Genomic DNA, 6,684 nt, shown 5'->3' on the forward strand with positions numbered 1-6,684 from the left:
ACGAGGAGATCTATCAAGCCCAAGTGAAGGACTACTTCGCAATGCAAAGAGCTAAGAGACATCCACCTCCGGAGGAGAAGATAGATCCGGTGAAAGCAAAACACACTTTGGATGCCCTGCGGCGACCACCACCGTCTCCGCCACAAACCAATTATGAGCGCATTACTGAAAAGACATATAAGGAAGCGAAGCGGTCGGGAAGTACTTGCAGTGACAAAAGGTTACAAGAACAAAGAACTGGGAAAAAAATTCCCCAGATTGGCGAACAAGCGAACCAATCGTGCCCCCCGCTCAAGATGTCTAGCGGTATCGTCGCTAATCATCCGGGGATCTTGCTCGGTACCAATCCTGGAGATTACGACGATGCACATTTTGATATAATGGAGGTGGACAAATTCAAATACAAGTACGGGAAGCCTCTCATCAAAGATGGAACTACTCTAACAATGATGATGCGAAGATTCCATGATTGGTACATGGAAACCTGCAGAAAGCAGTCAGCTGGGAAGAAAATCGATACTTTGACGCTGAAAGTTAAAGAGGATCAACATGACCTCGTTGGAATTGAGGAGTTGTATGTTCCATTTGGGGAGTTCTTCCAGTTTTTCAATCTAAAGGCCCTCGATAAATTAATGGTTGCTTGCTACTGTCTATAAGTACTACTTCTGTCATTAAGTCCCTACATATAGCTCAGCTCTTTCATTGCATGTATATATAATTATCCTCACTATATTATGCAGATTGAAGATCGTCGAATGCAGAAAAGCTGAAATGTATGATATTGGGTTCATTAACACAAATCTCATAGATGAATTTACGGTTAAATTTCATGCCGAAGAAACCAGGAGAACTTTCTACGATTGTTGGTAATAAATCAGAACAAAGATACAATACTCTTTCCTTACAACTTCAAGTGAGTGTTACTGTCTTGTGCATATTTGGTTTCCCTTAATTATTACTCGAGGTTATAGTAATTAATGTAATTGATGAGGTATATGCATGCGTGCACAGTTTCCACTATATTCTCCTAGAGATTAAGCTTGAGCAGGGACTAGTAAGCGTCTTAGACTCTAGACGAAAAGATCGCGAGGAATATGCGGATGTAAAATGCTCGAGAAGTAAGTTGAATCGATCATTATCGCACCATATCGGCAACTTTGTTCATTTCATGATATCAAGTAATTGTTTTCTTTGTCTCGCAGGGTTTGGAAAGTATTCACCGTACAAGTTTCGGGACTGCCACGGGATCTGCGATGGAAATTCCTGAAAGTAAGTACTACTAGCTAGCTAGTTCCGCGCATCTCCCGTTGATTCTAGCTACTTTCATCAATGCCATTTATAATGATTCATTATCAGTTTGGTTGACCTCTATTTCTCGTAAAGTTCTTGTGGCAGGGACCCAGGAATAATTACTGTGGATACTACGTCTGCGAGTTCATCTACTACACGACGGCCAAGAATAGGCGGGGCTACTCTAAAAGACAATATCAAGTGCGTAAGCAAAAGTATTCACAAGTTTATTTTATTACCATTATTTCTGTTGAGTTTCATTCATATATATGTATTGACCCCTTATTCAAATTAGATGTGGGAGATGCGGAATGAACTCCTACCACAAGATCGCATGCGAGCAATTCCAGAGGAATTGTCTGGATTCTTTGTTGACCACGTCATCAATAAAGCCAGAGAATACCACCATGCATGTGGAAGTTGAGTTCATATGTTAGGGTACTGTAAGAGATCTTACACATTGTATATATATATGTAGACAGTACCATCGGTAAGATATACGAAAACTTGTTGTTCGACCAATCTCTCGGAGAGAAGGAGAGGTCGATCACTTCTGTCTGTATATGTTCATGACGATCTTCTGTACTTAATAGTTTCCTTCATTTGCTTACTAGCTAGCTAGCGTGCCGAGTCCTCTCTATACGTAGCGTCGACCAAGCACGGAGATAAGAGAGGACACTTCTCTCTATTAGCTTGATAACACAATATATGAAACCCCTAAATTAACCGTACAAAACCCCCCAACCCCCCCCCCCCTTCAGAAAAAAACAAAAAACCCAGTCCCTGAAATGCTGACACGTGGAAGCCTTTTGGTCCCGGTTGGTGGCACCAACGGGGACAAAAGGCCCCCCTACCCGGGCAAGCGGCATCGGCCACGTAGAGCCCCATATGTCCCGGTTCCTGGGCGAACCGGGACTAAAGGGACAGGGCTTTAGTAACGACCCTTTAGTCTCGGTTCGGGAACCGAGACAAATGGCCCTCACGAACCGGGATGAATGGGGTTTTTTCTACTAGTGAAGATTTCCTTCTAAATCCATTTGCAAGATGTTGCAGTCTCACACTTCTTCTCACCTCAGTCTCCACGATGGGGATTCTGTCCTTCCTCTCGCCTTTCATGTAAAGAGCACTAGTAGTGACAACCACTATAGAGAAGGAGTGACCTTGAGGGGTGGAGCAAGAAACTGTGTCCTGATGCTCCAAGTTCCCCTCCTACACACATACAATAGCCCGAGAAGAGGGGCGGCACTAAGGGATGAAAAAAATCAACCAGATTCAACCGATGGGAGGAAGATATAATAATGGACCACATTTGAAATTTCAGAAAGGATGAGGCCCACTCAAACTTTTCTGGAGTTATAAGAATGTTACAGATCAAGAAAATCCATTCCATAGGTACCTGAACTTTTAAAGAGTTGCCCATATCAGTTTCAAAGTGGTTTTTCCAGACTTGAAGGCCCATAGGTGTAGGTTCTGAAGCATCATCTTGTAAGAGATAATCAACATCTAAACATAAATTATTCAAATTCCCTGTAATATATTTACCTTTCTCCTCAAAGCCAGGAGGAGGCACTATAAAAAAACACTTTCGTGATAATACATGTTTGTCACAGTAGGTCACGTTTCTATCACGCATGTACATCCGTAACAATTTTATGACAGAACCAAGATAATCATACATGTCTGTCGCGGAAATGTTCTATGACAATACTCAATTTATTGTCACGGAAGTGTTCACTTCCGTGATGATAAATGGCGCATCATGGAAGTGTTTTCGTCAAAGGGTAACCGACACGTGGCATCTACCGTAGCAAGTCGCCATTAAGCTATTGGGTGCCGGTTTTGGATCAGATACCCACTAAAAGCCCGGCCAACGATGATTTTCCACGTGTCAAATTCTCATTCGCTAACGGAACCATGTGTCAGCTATGTGTTCCGACAGATGTCATCCATCCATTGGACAAAGTGTACCTATGAAACATCGACATGTGGCATGACCTAATAGTGGCCCATTTAGATTGAAAAGGTCGTCTCACTTGACTTGGTCAAAAGTTAGCAAGCCATCCCATTCAAAGCATTTAACGGCTTGTTCGCATATGGCACACTTATGGCCTGGGTACACATGACCCGTTATAGCATGGGTCATTTGGGCCACCCAATTTGATTCCAGCTCCTTCACACTTTCGGCCCATGTGTGGCTCATGATGTCTTTCGGCCCATATGAGGCCTTCTGTATCTCTCGGCCAATTAACGACACATGGTGATTTTCGCCCATAAAGAACAGTAAATGGCTATGGACCCACTAACGAACCATGATACAATTGGACCATGTTATCTTTCGGCCTTTTAAAGGCCCATAAATTCTTAGGCTCGGTTTCGGCCCTCAATTACTTTCAGTCCGTTACCGGCCTGTTCTGCTTCTGGGCCAAATTTAGTCATGGTTACATTCGACCTATTTGTGGCCCGTTAATCCTTTGGGTTGTTTCATCTCGTCATGTATTTCTTCCCATTAATGGCCCATTATGCCTGTCGATAGTATTAAGCCTTTGATTTCTTTCGGCCAATTAATGGTCCATAATTATGTACTGGCCCATAAACACATCATCTGCTTTTAGCCCTTTTATGGCCCATATTGCGGTCCAGGCGTTGCCCATGATTAGTACGGCCGACGTGTGGACCATGGATCATATGACCCGTAAGAGGCCCATGGTTACCACGGAGCGTATGCAGGCCCATGGTTATTGTGGCCATTATAAAACCAAGAAAAATAACTGCAGTGACTATAACAAAATAAATAAACAAGGCTATACAAAAATAAATAAGCAAGCAACAAATGCTAGGCTATTACAGCTATTACACATATTACATCCACTGGGGATCAAAAGTTTGCTACCGGTGCAAATATAGGCAACAACAAAGCAATATATTACATACACTAGGCGTCAAAGTTGGCCATTAGTGCAAATACACACGACACCATAATAAGTTCATAATTGAAACCACTTCAAAAAAGATAAAGAAATGATATCTTAGATACCCATCATGCTGAAAGTAAGATTAGCAAGCTTATTAGCTTTCTCTTGTTTGGTGTTAAAATCCTCCAACGCTTGCTGTTGCACCTGAAAGTATGCATCTGAATTCTGCAGGGACTTCCTCAGTCCTACGTCTTCTTGGCGCTTCAAATAGGTGACACAAAGTGAAACCCTTGAAATGAACACATTACTGCCTTGACGTCTTATTCAATTATTACCTAACTTCTTAATGTAGTTGTATAAATAATATTTTTGTTTCTCTTTCTTCTTTGGATTTGCAAGCTAACAGTTTAGTTGATGCTGAGTTTTTTTGCTTATTATAGGAAATGTGATGGATTCCATACTATTGTATTTTTGGAAATGCACCTACACAAAATTGCAATCTGAAGGAGCGATAGAAGTGAAGATTGCATGCTTTTCTTTAAGATTACTAATAGATGGTATATTATTTTCGCTTCAGATTTAGGAGTGTTCGATTTGCTACATAGTGCATTTGTTCGGTCTCAAAATTTCAATGTTATTACTAGCATATTCCCTATTTCTTGGTATTATTCACACCACGTCATTGGTTAAAGCCTACTGGAAAGAATAATTAATCAATGGTGTGCTAAGTTAAACTAAAATGTTTATGTATACAATCAGAACTAAAAAAATAGATCTCATATATTCCCTTGAATTATTTACTTCATACATTTTCATGTGAGAGCTCTTTACAGAAAGCAACTGGTATTCATTTAGAAAATCATGTTAATATTTTTACATATCATTAACAAATGGCTACATTGTTAACATGATTTTAGTTTAGTTGGTTCATTGTCATGTGCCCTATTTTATAATACTTTCCCTTATATTCATTTTACTGTAAAGAGAATAATTAGGAAATTGCATTGTATCATCCCTAAAATGTTGTTGCACTTTCTATGTTGGGATGATACAATGTCACATTTCTAGAACAATTTTTGTAACTTGTAACTAGTCTGCTTTTTTAGCGTGGGTTCCCCACATTTTCATGGTACCTTAATATAGTAGTGGTGTGTCCATCAGATGATTGCTTGAAAAATCAACTAATATTATTACTCTCCAGATTCGTTGTGATCTGGTTGTTATAACTTATTATAATTTTGTATGTGTTCTGGATTTTATGCAGGTTTGGCCGTTAGTCCGTGTTACTAAATATTGAAGTTTTTTAGCAAGAAATACTTGGGTCCGAATAGCTGCCTGGAAGCGGTGGTGTAGTGTTGGAGATTAAAATTAGCTAGCAGATCTTTTCAATGAAGTCAAGTTACTCGATTTTGTTTAAAAAAAATATGTGCTTATAGCACTTTCTAGATATGTTGATGTTTTGATATTAAACTTTTTTTAAATCAGATTAGGTTGTTGGAATTCTGTATTGTCATATGAACAATGCTATTTTTTAAATGAATAGAATTTGTTTGTCTGGTTGTAAATTGTGCTGCACCGAGAAAACATGCTGGATTTAAAAAGACGCTAATGGGTTGGACTAAAAAGACAGGTAGGCTAATTGGCAGGACAAAAATAAACAACTAAGCAACTAATCGGTTGGACATGACTGAAACTATTGGGCCAAACCCCTAATTGTGCTCGTTACTAAATTGGTCATGTTGGCCTCCACGTCAGAACCATGTAGACGCCCATGTTGCTTCCACGTCATGTAAATCGGTGACGGTTTGTTCCGTCACAACCTAATTTGGGCTCGGTGGGCTGGGGCAGATCCACGACGGCCAAGAACCATCATCGAAGGTATGATGTCAAATTATGACGCGATATAAACGACGGATTTTAAATCCATCAGGGATGGACATGCATGACAGTTTTTGGCTGATCTGTGACGGACAAGGATTGTCATCTATTAACAAGTTTCTTGTGGTGAACTTATTCGTCAAAATTTGCATCAAAAGGTCGGCATACATTAACATGAGAAGTAGACCTGAGTTCCATCAATAGTCTATAGATAAGTATAACCCTTTCTGAGTTATATGTTTCCTAAGGTATTACGCACGTGGATCATATGCTACTTATTTTATGAACATGACAAAGTTGTACTAAGTTTGATACACTTATTTTGGAGCGAAGGGAGTACCAAGTACGTCATTTGATCTCTCGCATATCGTGTAATCACAAAGAATGCATAAGTAGGCAGTTAAATGCGTTTACAGACTCAGAGAGATGACAGACGCAAACGAACAATAGGATCAACACCACTGGACTAAACTATTAGTTGTAAAACTGCGTAAATTAAATAACTAGAATATATGAGTTTTATCATCATCAACGAATAAGAAACGGCTCTCAAAATCACATTGTGCGCACAAATTGTCATCATTGAGCATCGAATGGCATCAGC

This window comes from Triticum dicoccoides, chromosome 6B (assembly GCF_002162155.2).
Source record: "Triticum dicoccoides isolate Atlit2015 ecotype Zavitan chromosome 6B, WEW_v2.0, whole genome shotgun sequence".
Taxonomy (NCBI): Eukaryota; Viridiplantae; Streptophyta; class Magnoliopsida; order Poales; family Poaceae; genus Triticum; species Triticum dicoccoides.